This window comes from Paramisgurnus dabryanus, chromosome 21, assembly GCF_030506205.2.
Source record: "Paramisgurnus dabryanus chromosome 21, PD_genome_1.1, whole genome shotgun sequence".
Classification (NCBI taxonomy): Eukaryota; Metazoa; Chordata; class Actinopteri; order Cypriniformes; family Cobitidae; genus Paramisgurnus; species Paramisgurnus dabryanus.
The window spans coordinates 19,627,870-19,643,318 of record NC_133357.1 but is presented as its reverse complement, the minus strand read 5'-3'; the positions used below and the strand labels follow the sequence as shown (position 1 = coordinate 19,643,318).

At 34.9% G+C, this 15,449-nt stretch overlaps 1 protein-coding gene and 1 long non-coding RNA gene across 3 annotated transcripts in view; both read left to right on the top strand.

The window, feature by feature from the left end:
* plagl2 (pleiomorphic adenoma gene-like 2) overlaps positions 1-15,449 on the top strand; it is a 64,096-nt gene that overhangs the window by 31,223 nt on the left and 17,424 nt on the right. The window lies entirely within an intron of this gene.
* On the top strand, positions 4,357-5,727 carry LOC135776083 (uncharacterized). The gene is made up of 4 exons (XR_010544031.2): positions 4,357-5,006; positions 5,089-5,235; positions 5,325-5,390; positions 5,473-5,727. It is a non-coding gene; the product is annotated as an uncharacterized lncRNA (long non-coding RNA).

Below are 15,449 nucleotides of genomic sequence, written 5' to 3'. Positions count from 1 at the left end.
TTTTTTATTGTATTGTTTGTTCTGATTTATAAAGTGGATACTTTAAATCCAGGATGATGGTTAGCCGATGAAACATTCCTGTCCTGCTTAAAAAACATAGTTTGGTAACAGTAAGAGCTAAAAGTGTAGCACCGGATTACCTAATACGTATATCACTATGGAGCAGGGGTTATATCTGGTAAAAGAATGGCAAGCAGTGGTTAGTAATTTGGCTAGTTAGTCATAAGTAAAACCAATCTCTAGTCATTTTTGAACAGTAAATGGTTTCTATATGCAAATTACTCTCTGTGTCATCCATGCTTTGCATGCATTTCTTGTAGTTTCAGTCATGATAGCTCCCTGGATTAATTTAAGCATCCTAATAGTCATGACATCTTAATGTATTTGGTCTCGGCTAGTATAAGAGCAAGTATAAAGACTTGCAAATGATACTGCTGCAGCAGGTGGAGCTGGGGATGGAGGTGGGTGATTGTTTCAGCTCTGATAGCGTGTTGCATCATACTGCATCCAGGACGCCACCAAAACTATTTAAATGTAGAGGTAAAATAATTTATTGTGGCTTGCTATGAATTATCGGAAACATTTAGTCACTCTGATGTGCAAGCTGATTGACTGCCGGATCAAAGCCCCTAGAGTTTCATGACTGAAAGAGGTCATTAGCATTTCTCAGGCTTGTGTTTTTTTTTAATTCTGGAGATGACAAGTAATTATGCACTATATAATTTGAGGTGAATCATTACTTTCAATAGTGTTTCCATTAAAGATGTGCGCAAAACTTTATTTTCGAAATGTCGACTATTATTTCCATTAACTCATGTTATGTGACAAAAACATAATTTTGTTGTCTCGCGATAAGTAGGGGTGTCACGGTTCACCAAATACTCGATTCGTTTACATTTTCGATTCTAATGCCGCGATTCGATTCGATTCTCGTTTTTACATTTTTTTTAAAGCACAAAAAAATGCTATGCCATTTTTAGACTAGACTTTTATGAGATATAATATCTGACCTTAAACCCCGAGATGCCCTGCCATGTTAGTCGTGCTGCCTGTGGATAAATATGGTACACACACATACCTGATCAAACTAAACTTCCTGTCAGATGAAAATTCCTGTCAGTACTTTGCACCTTAAAAACGCGCTTTTATTACCGTCAGATGAAATTGTGAGACTATACCCCAATAAGTCATGTTTAAATGCTGTTTTCATAACTCTTAAGCAACTGAAATAAGTTGTTGTGAAACTTAAACAGATCTCAGTTCAGAGAAACGACCGGTCCTGTCACAGACGGGCACGCACGCGCTCTGATTGAAATCAGCAGGAGGTGCATGCTGTTTTTTTGTTTCCCATGTAAAGTGCAGCTCGCGTGGTGTCTCCTGCATCTGCCATGCTATCTTTTGAGTTAGAGGAGGTTGACTCGCAGCACTCAACACCTGTTTTTTCCCGCTTGGCAAGCCGATCGGACGTGACATGGGGGCGTGGCAGCATCGACAATTCCATTTTTTAATTCGAAGTTCGAGGTTGTGACTTAATTTTGATCTATTTCAATTTAACATCGTGACCCTTAGGGATAAGTAATTCCAAAAACCATGACGACAGGTGTGTTTGACTTCATACGGCACTGCGCAGACCGGCACGTGAATGACATCAAAATACCTCCAAAGCAGTCGACTTCCGAATCACCCTCACTGTATGCTGATGTCATGCGCTTGACAGTTCTTGTGACGCCATATAAAGTCGATCACGCATCTTCTGTCTTGTCCTTCAATCAAACATACCACACAATATTTCAAGATTGATCATGCAAAATTGCTGTGTTTCCATTGGCCGCATTTTCATTGCTATTTTCAAATTGGCCCAATTTGAAAGGTAATGGAAACGCATTTTGAGAGCCACTCGGTTGGAAATCACAGTCGGTTGGTATTGCACACTTTTAACACATCTCTGTATGATAAATAAACCTGCCAATCAAATCTGTTGTAATAATGGACCGAACATAGGGAAGGTGAGGTGAGCAGGCCTGCTCTAACGGTCAACCACAGCGGGCTAAGTTTAGCTAAGTTTCCCTGTCTTTTTGTCTAGGCTGGTGGATGTGTTTAATGTGGAGGGAGGTGCAGATTGTGGCCACATCCCGTGTTGGTAGCCAGAGCCAGGGCTTTGTAACTGTCAGGGATTTGAGGGTTTGGCAGGGGTTTGACTCGCCTGTGTGTCAGTGGAGGGGTGTGATAGTGGTAGGTTTGAAGGTGGTTGGGGCGTGGGTGGCCTTCCGCACTCTGTGTGCTCCAAACGGACACTGTAAGAGGAAGTGAAACCCGTCCGTCACTCCAAACGCCACACGACCCAATGTGTGTGTGTGTGTGTGTGTGTGTGTGTGTGAGGGGTCGAAAGAGTGCAAACAGACTATCGAATAGCTAGGAGCGGTAAAAACAGTGCAGTACTGTTGATTTGTAAACGCAGGTCCGAAATGTCTCTCACAAGGCTGTGTATTTTGGTTACTCTGCAACCCTCAGGTTAAAAGTTGCCTTTGTTTGTGTTTAAGCTCTTGAACGTGATGATAAGATACTCTCTTGATCCCCCGCAGGTCTCATATCTCGAATCTCCTGTTGCAGCGACTCGCTCTTCCTCGCCTGTCATCCTTGGTCAATGTGGCCAGTAAAGCATGACTAGTAGTCATACTGGGGAGCCTGTGTAACCATCACTGACCAGAAGCTCCTCCCTCTCTCAAATTCTTGACTCTTCATGCCATCTGTTGCTTTGCTTAACCAGCACGCTCTCGTAATCTCGTTCGTCTCTTCTCACTTTCTATCATCTCTCCAGCGCGGCTGTTGTCACTTTAGCTCAGTACGGTCAATTCACGGGTTATTTTTGGTCACTGGACTTCTTTTTTCCTTCACAACACGTTATGAAGGGTGTTAATAAAACATGACACATGCTAAGATAACTTTACACCAGGGTCTGAATTTACATATCCTGCCTGCCTGCATGCAAATTTGCAGTTTACTCAAAAAAAACACCCCCACAATTTTCTTCAGATGAGGCTTTTTTATAGGTTGAATGTGTGCATCTCTCAGGCTTAACTAAAGGGTTAAGTTGCAGTTTCCGAAAGCATTCGCACATTTTATTTTATTCAAAATGTAAACTGACGTATGTGTCAAATGGCGTATTTGGAGTTTAGTAAGCAGTGAAGCTGAAAAATTCTGATTTATTTTGATAAACCAGGAACAGGACATGTTTGATGTGTGTAGATCAAATCATCATTTTTCTTCTTCGTAAGCTCCTCCCACCTGGTGGAAGTTGAAGCAGAGATGCACTCATCGACCTTTTGATGGGCTCTATGATTGGATAGGTTTTATTTTTTGCAAACATTTGCATTTTTATGTGAGGCAGTGACAAGAGCAGGCAGTCCAAATTTATTTAGCTGTGTATAACATTATAAAAATTATACATTTTTGAATTAATGCTCTGAAGTTCATGCAACCTTATTTCAAAGTTAAAGTTTGCTCTGTTAACTGAGTATATTGTTTACAAACAGGTTAAGACTATACCTGAGTAAATAAAAAACTATGTAACGCTACAGCACATGTCATACTTTGTACTGTAAGCTTTATAGCTTTACAATTATCTTACAGATTAAAAAAATTCTCTACTATATCGACAGTCACGACTATTTGTTTGCAGAATAAAAGTTTTTTTAAACATAGTTATTATACACATTAAATCAAGAAATATTATGTATCTATAAATACCAACACATGTATGTATATTTTTAAGGAAAAAATATATTGATATAATAAATATTTATATTAATATATGATATCAATTATATGTAAATATACAAATGTTTATACACATGCAAAGATTTCTTAAAAATTCACATGCATGTGTGTGCATTTATATATATATTTATATATATTACATAACATACGCATTTAATATGTAAACAAAAACTTTTATTCTGCAAACCACTAGTCGTGACTAATCGGGCAGCTCTAGGTGAGAGTGGGGCACAAAGTAAAAAATATTTAAGTTAGATTAATATTTTTTTAAACACAATCAGCACACACATCTCTGCTACAAGTGAACACTTCAAGTTTGTTTGTGGGACCTACTGTTATTATAGTACAATTACATCGATAGTGACAGGAGTGCAAACGTAACAAAGTACCCCAAAGGTGGGGTTCATTGTAACAAACAGAGGGTTTGCTGTAACACCTGCTGGGAAATTTTGTTTAAACACAAATAATTAAATCAAATTTTGTCTATATATACTAAAGGTGGATATTGTTTATATACACATTCATCCATACATGATCCTTCAACTAACAATCCTTGTTTTATGGATTAATGCAAGTAGTTGTAACGGGCCACCATTCGTCAAACTTTTATGACCCCCTCCCCCACCCGTTGACAGGTCGTGTTTTATGACCCCTTTGACAGGGGGCGGGACCATCAATCAAAATCTGTACAAGTTGTCAACTTTAGACAGAAAGTATTTAATGGTTTTATTGCCGGTCATTTAGTGGTTTGTTTATTCCTGAGTGTGTTTTATGTCACGCGTATGTTGTTATGTTTAATGACAGGTTGTGTTTGTGACATTTGCTATCTATCACCCCTCCCTTTTCGACCCGTGCGAGTCTCAATACGGACTGCATTTCTTTCACAGGGGTGTGTGTTGTTTAATCTACAGTTTTGCAACCTTAAAAGTTTATTTAAAGGCAATCACTAATCATATATATATATATATATATATATATATATATATATATATATATATGTGTGATTAGATGTAACTGATTAAACTTAAAGCCGATATTTTCTATCGAACTAGTCTATTTTCTGTTCAGACACAAAGTTTTCTGATGATGATATTATGTCAGTGTGTGTTTGTGTGGGGTTCGTGTGATGTAATCTTTGAAAGTTTATGACCGAACTTTTATTGGGGAGCGATAAGAGATCTCCCGGACTCAGGTTGGATGGAGCAGAACTGTTATACTCAAGTCTATTGGTATGTATGTGTTTCGCTGTGTTCGTTCCAGTATTTTGTCTGATTTATTTAAAAACTAAAAATTCAATCTCTGGTATTGCAGCGAAATTGTCTAAACTGGTATTAACTATTCCTGGTAAATCGCGGAGAAGAGTGGCTTGAACAAAAAAGTCAGACCGTGACTAGAACCACCAGCAGCGTAACAAGGAAATCTCGGAGCAAAGAGACGTCGAGTGGTTCGTGTTGTCCGGTGTGTATTTATTTAATCATGTTACAATAGATTTAAACAAACTGGTTTGTTTTAATATTTTCTAATAGCATGTGTTATCTGTTTTAAAGGTTTGGACATCAGCGGTAAAGCGAACGTTGTGTGTACTATTGCAAAATATATAGCGGATCTCCACGGTACGTTTATATTGTATAAGAAAAAGTTTTAATTGTTTTATTTAGATATTTGTCCTAATAACTTGTTTTTATCTGTTTACAGGTTAGGATACAGACCACAACGCTTTGGACGTATCTTTAAAAAAGAGAAAAATCAGAGACTTTTTGGATTTGTCTGGGGGACATTTTAAACATTTTGTGACAAAATGGATTTAAAACATTTCGGATATTGGATACCTAGTTTGATATGTCCACAGAGATTGTTTAAGACGTTTTCACCTCATTTTAGGGTTTATTTTTAATTAAAGGCTTCTTAAAACATGTATGAAAATGTGTATATTATACAATGAGTCTTATATTGTCTGCTCTGACAAAAATAAATTATTATTTTAGATTTTAGGTCAAATGACTGAGTGTGTTTTATGTCAAGCGTATGCTGTTATGTTTAATGACGGCTCGTGTGTGACAGATCGTGTTTTGGCATTCGATGTCAGCACTCACCCCTCCTCCCTACTGTCTCACAAGCCATGCATTCATTCACAGGGGTACGTGTTGTAAAGCGAGTAAAGATTTCTAAAACCCATTACGGGGGTCAAAAAAGTAAATGTTTATTTTAGATTTAGACAAATCATGAACAATGCTATAATTAAAACTTTTGTTTGTAACATCACAAGTTATTTAATTAAATATTCCATATACGGGTATAGTTTAAGCAAAGACCTGAGTCATTACTACAATCTTTAGACGATAGTCTAAACTAAATAAAATTTTAAACGGTTTCAGGAACGCTGTGAACCTTTTCATAACCTGCTCTATAGTTTCACGCGTATTAAAGATCCGGCGGAGCCTGACAAAGCGCCGGGTGTGTGTTCATATATGCCGTTTTAAAATAACCTTAATAAAATGTAATTTTGTCCACTATGGCAAAATAGGGGTTTTATTTTAGATTTAGGGGATTCTTTAACCAAGGATCTGATTAAGACATGCACCGATGGTGTCAGAGAACTTGTATCTGACGTTAATAAACTTTTTAAATGTTTTTAAGACGTCTTAACCACATTTTAGGGTTTATTTTTAATTAAAGTATTCTTAAAACATGTGTGAATATGCGCATATTATACAAAGAGTCTTATATTGTCTGCTCTGACAAAAAAATAAATTATTATTTTAGATTTTAGGACAAATGTCTGCGTGTATCTTATAAATACAACTTGATAATACGTTTGTTTTGTCAAGAGACTTTTTTAAAGTCACACAAGAATAAAATATTTTAGTTGTAACTGGTTACCCTTAAATGTACTATTATCTATTTAACTATAAGCTATATTTTTCTGATAAGCCTTAAACAGAAGCTGCTCTGTGAGCGTCTGGGTGTTTGAGATAATTCACATTAGGGGGCTGCTTGTAAACTAATGTCTTTTAAAACTGCCGTGGTAATGTGTAATATGATAACTCTGTCAAAAAGTAAAAGGTTTATTTTAGATCACAACCTATTTTATGGCAAACAATGCAGTATCTAAAAGTTTGTAACAACACAATTTTATTTAATGAAATATTCAGCATGGGTATAGCACTGTGCCAAAACCACCGGGGTCCGCCAATAACACATTCTTTAGATTAAGGCTTTTTATTTTTAACTAAATAAAATCTTAATCTATTCATGCACAATATTCTGTTCACACCATTAGATTGCGGTCCTGCGCTTACAATAGAGAACATAAGCGGATGCGTGTTCATATCCATACCTTAAGAAACTTTTTTAAACGATTAAAGACATTGTCAATTCATCTTCTGGGGTTTGTTTTTAAAAAATGACACCTTAAAATCAACGGTGAATATGTGTTTATTACACAATAAAATGTAATTCTGTCCGCACCGTTATAATAAGGGTTTTATTTTAGATTTGGGACTTTCTTTAACCAAATGCGTGTACCAAAGTTGTCAGAAAACGTAGGCTGATGCTCTCTTATATATGGTGTTAAGAACCTTTTAAACGTTTTAAGATATTTCACACCCTCTTCTGGGTTGAATTCATTAAAGTCATCTAACATCCACATGTGTACATGTGTATTTACGATAAATGTAACACGGTAGGCATTGTCAAAATAAAAGGTTTCTTGAACATGTTATTCCAGTGTGTGTTTCTCGTCTTGCGAGTGTTCGACATATTTATTGATGTGGAAAAAAGTTTGTTGTTTTGGACGATCAGTTTCAGTCTCTCTCTCTATCACAATCCGTTAGCAACCAGCAGACAACCCCAGCTGTCTGAACAGCGATGATGTTCAGCGGACCGTATAGCCTACTGTTTCTAAAAATCTGTGTTGGTAAAATAAGTGTAATTCACCCCACCCATTGACAATAACTAAAAGGGTTATTTAAGATTTTAGATAGAGCACCAGAGCCTATTTTTTTATTGCCAAACACGGGGGATGTAATAGTTTGTAACAGTACAAAATTATTTAATGAAATATTCAGTACGTTTATATTTAAGCAATGAATTGTACCAAAACCTCCATAGGTCTACTATTCTTTAGACATAAGTCTATTTATTTTAAACTAAATAAAAGCTGATTCGCATCACGAGATCTGTGAAGCATTTCAAGCAGAGGGTTCTGTTCAAGCCATTAAAGATCGGGGCTCCGGCGTTCACAATAGAATATACGCAGATCCGTGCATATATCGGCCATTAAGAAACTTTTTAAACGATTAAAGACATTTTTCATATCATATTCGGGGTCTGTTTTAATATCATGACACCTTAAAACCAATTGTGAATATGTGTTTATTACACAATAAATGTAATACTGAGAGCTATATAAAGTTATTTTAGGCATATCATTATCCCATACTAATAAGATAATGATTAAAGCATGTTATTGCATAGCGCAATAAACACATGCACTCACATATCTATGGTTTTAAAAACAAAACTTTTTAATGTTTAAGACATTTGGACCCCATTTCCTGTTTTTTTGTCCGCTGTGGATACCAACCTCTATGTGTTTATTATACAACAAATGCAATTCTGTCAGCATTTCTAGTTTTAGAACGCCTCTGATTTAAACATGCGGGTTTTTAAAATGAAACGGCCATGTGACTATTATGACAAAAGCTATTCGATCTTAATTTTTTGTTTTAACATCCAAAAGTTTTTATACACATTCCATAATTAAACATCTAGGTGTGTATGAGTAAGTTTATATCTAATGTCACACGAGCGGTACCAAGTCGCGTTTGTGTCTGTGTGTGTGTGTGCATCCAGTCTGTTTTTGTGGGGGCGTGTTTATGAGCCCGTGTCTTTGCAAGGTGTGTGTGTGTGGGTGTGTGTGTGTGTGTTTGCATGGGGGTCTATGATGTCTCTGTTTGTTACTAAAACTTTGATATTAAGTCTGTGTCCTCATTGACAATAAGTAAGGGTTTTTAGATGCAGGCTTCATTACACAGATACTGATTAAATCATGTTATCCATTATTTGCGATTTAAAGAAACTTAAAAGGTTTAAGACATTTTATCTCACATTGTGGTGTTGTTTTTAATTAATGTAACCTTAAACCCCCCTCTGTTATCCATTTAGGGAACAATAAAATGTTAGCAAATATTATTTATCAAAGTTGACGATGTTATAAGCCAGGATGTCACTAACGTGACAACAAACATTTTCTTTAAAGACAAAACATCTAACAAAATTGCCAAGGCTTACAGAGACACACTAGACTTTTTTTTTTGTTGTGTGTGTGTGTGTGTGTGTGTGTGTGTGTGTGTGTGTGTGTGTGTGTGTGTGTGGTTTTTGTTAAACATGATTGTGTGCTACCATTAAACTATCTATATCAACAACACCAGATAGGGTGTACCTCTACATAACAGTAAAATCATGTACATATATTAATTAGGTAAACCTTAACACTTATTTAAAAAATAAAAATATACTATTCGAACATCCTAACCTGATATAGGATAGATTAGGTTTTAAGGTCAACCAGTGTGTATAGCTTTACGACTTACAGCACAAAACACCCCTCAATGACACGAGCAATGACAGGATCTTTATGATGTGGAGCAGACCATTGTTTTGTCTGAGGGATAGGTTCAACTTAGGTTAACATCTATCATTGCATAATAAGCAAACATGAAATTATATTTCACCTATGGTTTGTTACTGATGTTCCTAGTTTCGCGTATTTTTTCTGAAACAAACTTTTCTTTTCAAACTCAGTTGATGTCTAACTAATGTCTGAGATTTTGTAAATTCATCAGATGGTCTTACGTGTGTACTTCTTAAACAAACTTTTCTTTTCAATCTTAGACAGCTTTCATAGGTTTGTCTTTCGATAAGTTGTTCATAGTTTTTATGTGGTAGTGTCAACTTATGTCTGAGATTTTGTAAATTCATCAGATGTTTCTTACGTGTATATTTTCTTAAACAAACATTTTTCTGTTTTTCCAAACTTAGTTAGGATACAACCCTTTGTCGCCTCAAACACATGATCAAAGTTTTTTCTTCGTTAGCGTCAACTAATGTCTGAGATTTTGTAAATTCATCAGAGGTTTCTTACGTGTATATTTTCTTAAACAAACATTTTTCTGTTTTTCCAAACTTAGTTAGGATACACACCTTTGTCGCCTCAAACACATGATCAAAGTTTTTTCTTCGCTAGCGTCAACTAATGTCTGAGATTTTGTAATTTCATCAGATGGTCTTACGTGTGTATTTCTTAAACAAACATGTTGCGTTTCAATCTTAGGCAGAGTTCATACGTTTGTTTTTCATAAGTTGTTCATAGTTTTTCTACGCTAGTGTCAACTTATGTCTGAGATTTTTTGTAAATTCAACAGATGTTGCTTACTTGTGTATTTTCTTAAACAAACTTTTCTTTTTAATCTTAGGTAGTCATCATACTTTTCGGCTCTACATACATTTGTTCAAAGTTTCTCGTAGCTAGTGTCAACTCATGTCTGAGATTTGTAAATTCATCAGATGTTCTTACATGGGTATTTTCTGAAACAAACTTTTCTTTTCAATCTTAGACAGTCTTCATACGTTTGTCTTTCGATAAGTTGCTCACAGTTTTTATGTGGTAGTGTCAACTAATGACAGAGATTTTGTAAACTCATCAGATGTTCATAGTTGTGTCTGTACAGACAATATTATACTTATAACAGTCGTCTTGTTTTCTTTTGTACGTGACAACATATATCTGTGATTGTTTTATGAACACAGATGGTTTCATTTCTGTAGTTTATGTAACACTTTGTCAAACTCTTAAAAGTAGTACTAACTGTTTAAAACAACAATGCAAAGTGTTTTAGATTCACTTGATAAAACTTTTACATCATAACAAACTAGGATAGCAATATGTTTGAATCTGTAACAGGTGATACCACCATTAGCGTGATGTACATAACAAAGTCTGCAAATAATAAAGTTTGATTAGATTTTTATTTAGTAAACCTTTTAACATAAAGGGTAGAGTCTTTTGTATGTAACAACAAAGATGCGATGAAACAACGCAAAACAAGAGAGGATGCGTTTGTTAAACCACATATAAATTAAGATGCATACATCTACAAATGGGGACAATGTTTTTAATCTAATGGTCCCGAATTTAAAGGCTATACGGCCAAACTATTTCAAACATTGCCCCCATTTGTAGATGTATGCATCTTAATTTATATGTGGTTTAACAAACGCATCCTCTCTTGTTTTGCGTTGTTTCATCGCATCTTTGTTGTTACATACAAAAGACTCTACCCTTTATGTTAAAAGGTTTACTAAATAAAAATCTAATCAAACTTTATTATTTGCAGACTTTGTTATGTACATCACGCTAATGGTGGTATCACCTGTTACAGATTCAAACATATTGCTATCCTAGTTTGTTATGATGTAAAAGTTTTATCAAGTGAATCTAAAACACTTTGCATTGTTGTTTTAAACAGTTAGTACTACTTTTAAGAGTTTGACAAAGTGTTACATAAACTACAGAAATGAAACCATCTGTGTTCATAAAACAATCACAGATATATGTTGTCACGTACAAAAGAAAACAAGACGACTGTTATAAGTATAATATTGTCTGTACAGACACAACTATGAACATCTGATGAGTTTACAAAATCTCTGTCATTAGTTGACACTACCACATAAAAACTGTGAGCAACTTATCGAAAGACAAACGTATGAAGACTGTCTAAGATTGAAAAGAAAAGTTTGTTTCAGAAAATACCCATGTAAGAACATCTGATGAATTTACAAATCTCAGACATGAGTTGACACTAGCTACGAGAAACTTTGAACAAATGTATGTAGAGCCGAAAAGTATGATGACTACCTAAGATTAAAAAGAAAAGTTTGTTTAAGAAAATACACAAGTAAGCAACATCTGTTGAATTTACAAAAAATCTCAGACATAAGTTGACACTAGCGTAGAAAAACTATGAACAACTTATGAAAAACAAACGTATGAACTCTGCCTAAGATTGAAACGCAACATGTTTGTTTAAGAAATACACACGTAAGACCATCTGATGAAATTACAAAATCTCAGACATTAGTTGACGCTAGCGAAGAAAAAACTTTGATCATGTGTTTGAGGCGACAAAGGTGTGTATCCTAACTAAGTTTGGAAAAACAGAAAAATGTTTGTTTAAGAAAATATACACGTAAGAAACCTCTGATGAATTTACAAAATCTCAGACATTAGTTGACGCTAACGAAGAAAAAACTTTGATCATGTGTTTGAGGCGACAAAGGGTTGTATCCTAACTAAGTTTGGAAAAACAGAAAAATGTTTGTTTAAGAAAATATACACGTAAGAAACATCTGATGAATTTACAAAATCTCAGACATAAGTTGACACTACCACATAAAAACTATGAACAACTTATCGAAAGACAAACCTATGAAAGCTGTCTAAGATTGAAAAGAAAAGTTTGTTTAAGAAGTACACACGTAAGACCATCTGATGAATTTACAAAATCTCAGACATTAGTTAGACATCAACTGAGTTTGAAAAGAAAAGTTTGTTTCAGAAAAAATACGCGAAACTAGGAACATCAGTAACAAACCATAGGTGAAATATAATTTCATGTTTGCTTATTATGCAATGATAGATGTTAACCTAAGTTGAACCTATCCCTCAGACAAAACAATGGTCTGCTCCACATCATAAAGATCCTGTCATTGCTCGTGTCATTGAGGGGTGTTTTGTGCTGTAAGTCGTAAAGCTATACACACTGGTTGACCTTAAAACCTAATCTATCCTATATCAGGTTAGGATGTTCGAATAGTATATTTTTATTTTTTAAATAAGTGTTAAGGTTTACCTAATTAATATATGTACATGATTTTACTGTTATGTAGAGGTACACCCTATCTGGTGTTGTTGATATAGATAGTTTAATGGTAGCACACAATCATGTTTAACAAAAACCACACACACACACACACACACACACACACACACACACACACACACACACACACACAACAAAAAAAAAAGTCTAGTGTGTCTCTGTAAGCCTTGGCAATTTTGTTAGATGTTTTGTCTTTAAAGAAAATGTTTGTTGTCACGTTAGTGACATCCTGGCTTATAACATCGTCAACTTTGATAAATAATATTTGCTAACATTTTATTGTTCCCTAAATGGATAACAGAGGGGGGTTTAAGGTTACATTAATTAAAAACAACACCACAATGTGAGATAAAATGTCTTAAACCTTTTAAGTTTCTTTAAATCGCAAATAATGGATAACATGATTTAATCAGTATCTGTGTAATGAAGCCTGCATCTAAAAACCCTTACTTATTGTCAATGAGGACACAGACTTAATATCAAAGTTTTAGTAACAAACAGAGACATCATAGACCCCCATGCAAACACACACACACACACACCCACACACACACACCTTGCAAAGACACGGGCTCATAAACACGCCCCCACAAAAACAGACTGGATGCACACACACACACAGACACAAACGCGACTTGGTACCGCTCGTGTGACATTAGATATAAACTTACTCATACACACCTAGATGTTTAATTATGGAATGTGTATAAAAACTTTTGGATGTTAAAACAAAAAATTAAGATCGAATAGCTTTTGTCATAATAGTCACATGGCCGTTTCATTTTAAAAACCCGCATGTTTAAATCAGAGGCGTTCTAAAACTAGAAATGCTGACAGAATTGCATTTGTTGTATAATAAACACATAGAGGTTGGTATCCACAGCGGACAAAAAAACAGGAAATGGGGTCCAAATGTCTTAAACATTAAAAAGTTTTGTTTTTAAAACCATAGATATGTGAGTGCATGTGTTTATTGCGCTATGCAATAACATGCTTTAATCATTATCTTATTAGTATGGGATAATGATATGCCTAAAATAACTTTATATAGCTCTCAGTATTACATTTATTGTGTAATAAACACATATTCACAATTGGTTTTAAGGTGTCATGATATTAAAACAGACCCCGAATATGATATGAAAAATGTCTTTAATCGTTTAAAAAGTTTCTTAATGGCCGATATATGCACGGATCTGCGTATATTCTATTGTGAACGCCGGAGCCCCGATCTTTAATGGCTTGAACAGAACCCTCTGCTTGAAATGCTTCACAGATCTCGTGATGCGAATCAGCTTTTATTTAGTTTAAAATAAATAGACTTATGTCTAAAGAATAGTAGACCTATGGAGGTTTTGGTACAATTCATTGCTTAAATATAAACGTACTGAATATTTCATTAAATAATTTTGTACTGTTACAAACTATTACATCCCCCGTGTTTGGCAATAAAAAAATAGGCTCTGGTGCTCTATCTAAAATCTTAAATAACCCTTTTAGTTATTGTCAATGGGTGGGGTGAATTACACTTATTTTACCAACACAGATTTTTAGAAACAGTAGGCTATACGGTCCGCTGAACATCATCGCTGTTCAGACAGCTGGGGTTGTCTGCTGGTTGCTAACGGATTGTGATAGAGAGAGAGACTGAAACTGATCGTCCAAAACAACAAACTTTTTTCCACATCAATAAATATGTCGAACACTCGCAAGACGAGAAACACACACTGGAATAACATGTTCAAGAAACCTTTTATTTTGACAATGCCTACCGTGTTACATTTATCGTAAATACACATGTACACATGTGGATGTTAGATGACTTTAATGAATTCAACCCAGAAGAGGGTGTGAAATATCTTAAAACGTTTAAAAGGTTCTTAACACCATATATAAGAGAGCATCAGCCTACGTTTTCTGACAACTTTGGTACACGCATTTGGTTAAAGAAAGTCCCAAATCTAAAATAAAACCCTTATTATAACGGTGCGGACAGAATTACATTTTATTGTGTAATAAACACATATTCACCGTTGATTTTAAGGTGTCATTTTTTAAAAACAAACCCCAGAAGATGAATTGACAATGTCTTTAATCGTTTAAAAAAGTTTCTTAAGGTATGGATATGAACACGCATCCGCTTATGTTCTCTATTGTAAGCGCAGGACCGCAATCTAATGGTGTGAACAGAATATTGTGCATGAATAGATTAAGATTTTATTTAGTTAAAAATAAAAAGCCTTAATCTAAAGAATGTGTTATTGGCGGACCCCGGTGGTTTTGGCACAGTGCTATACCCATGCTGAATATTTCATTAAATAAAATTGTGTTGTTACAAACTTTTAGATACTGCATTGTTTGCCATAAAATAGGTTGTGATCTAAAATAAACCTTTTACTTTTTGACAGAGTTATCATATTACACATTACCACGGCAGTTTTAAAAGACATTAGTTTACAAGCAGCCCCCTAATGTGAATTATCTCAAACACCCAGACGCTCACAGAGCAGCTTCTGTTTAAGGCTTATCAGAAAAATATAGCTTATAGTTAAATAGATAATAGTACATTTAAGGGTAACCAGTTACAACTAAAATATTTTATTCTTGTGTGACTTTAAAAAAGTCTCTTGACAAAACAAACGTATTATCAAGTTGTATTTATAAGATACACGCAGACATTTGTCCTAAAATCTAAAATAATAATTTATTTTTTTGTCAGAGCAGACA